This window comes from Rhipicephalus microplus, chromosome 5 (assembly GCF_043290135.1).
Source record: "Rhipicephalus microplus isolate Deutch F79 chromosome 5, USDA_Rmic, whole genome shotgun sequence".
In the NCBI taxonomy this organism is placed as follows: domain Eukaryota; kingdom Metazoa; phylum Arthropoda; class Arachnida; order Ixodida; family Ixodidae; genus Rhipicephalus; species Rhipicephalus microplus.
Window position 1 is genome coordinate 134237189 of NC_134704.1, and position 1819 is coordinate 134239007.

A 1819-nucleotide genomic window follows, 5' to 3' on the forward strand; every position below is an offset into this window, starting at 1 on the left:
ACGAAAGCACGGAAACAAAAAGGCACTAATGTGTTTTATAAATTTGTTACTTGCAGCCTAATTAAAGCTTTGCCATGAAGTAGCATTCACTTTGCATTTTCACATTCGGGCAATATAAAACCAGATGCATGTATTTCTCACTAGTGGCAAAGTATGACGCATTACCTTGTTACAAAAGTATACAAGAGCATACACATATTCAGGTGCATTAGTGTTCGCTCATTTTTTTTGTTTGCCGGCTTAGAAAAAATGTGAAACTCGTTGAGTAGCCATTTCCTTGATGTATGTTGATGATATGTTGTGTTTTGTGGCGCAAGGCACATTTGATAGACAAAGAGCGCCAGGTCATTGTACAAGAGATCTGAACAATGATTATGCTGGGTGGCTGTATAAGAGCCTTAAAATTTCTCGCGCTAAGGAGGGTAAAACAGAAATAATAAAACCCCAACAGTGACGTTAATTGTATGTGAGGCGAAACGTTCTGATAATAAAAACATGGTTAAGATATTCGACACCAGCACAAGTGCCTCATCAGCGCCCTTGTATCCAAAGGCCGCGAGGCAGGTGCTTTTCAATGTATATCCACCGCATCAGGAACCTCTCTTGAGAGGTCGCGCTACGCGATGCCTGAGTATATTACAAGAAAAATGCGGACCTCTTTGAAAAATCCAACACAGATTTGTGAGTAAAAAGTGGTTCCCTACGAAGGAGGAAGGAACAAACTGATGAGAGGATGTTACTTCGCATTTTGTGAAGGCAGAAGTAGGAAGGAGTAGAGGAGTACTCCTCGCAATGTGGGCACGTTACGGCGGCTCGCGTATGCCCAACGGGCGCCAGCGAGAGGGTGGAGAGAGGAAGGAATGAACGAGCGTTTTCGACATCGAGAAGTATAAACCAAACTCGAAGTCATGAAGACCAACGCTCGCTGTAGGCTTTTAACGCATTGCATCATCTATGAAGTGCAACAGCTTCGTAAAAATGCACATTTTTCCAGCTGGCTATCAACAACGTGTTCATACGAGTGGTGATGCCGATAGCACGAAGCAACGGCGTGCCGACCTTGTCCCGCAACCCTCCTGCGAAAGCACGTGACTTCCACCACGCTTCTCGCTCTACAGTTCGCATTGCGAGGGCCTCCCCTTAGCTCTCCTTCCTCCACGTTTCCTTCTGACAAGCATCGCAGGGTGAATCGGTATCTGTTGCCGGTAGAGTAATGGAAAGTGTTGTCTTCTTAGAGAGTCTAATGGTTCACACTTAATTAAAATGTGAAGTACTGTTAGTGCTTCACAGCATCTGTAACACAATGGTAGATCACCACCAGACAAAAGATATGAGTGTGTCATGTATGCGTGTCTTATCCTGAGCCTAGTTTACTGTTACCTTTGTACGACGTATTTCGTTACTGGCAGCCAACTACCAAGGTGTGGATTAATAATGCGTAGTTTGTTTTGCGTGTATCTATACCACCTGATGTGCCAGTGATCTCTGAGCTTTTGTTTCAGAGACGGTTTATTGTCGAGAACCGGAATAGAGATGGGTGTAGTGCCAGTGCCTTCATGGACGGAAGCAGCAAGCAGGTCCGTCATCACGTTGTCTTGCATCTCACGGTGCCCTGGCACCCAGCACAAAATTTACATGCTGTTAAATGTGTAGAGTGTGCATAATAGTCAGTGAAATGAAGCGATCCCTGCATTTTTTTTTGTTTTTTATGAGTTTGTAAAGCATTTAACACACAGGTGGAGTTCATGTAAATTATTGCTTTTCGTAGTGGTGATTGTTTGATGTGCTTAACGGCCCCAAGTATCGTGTAAGCATCCGC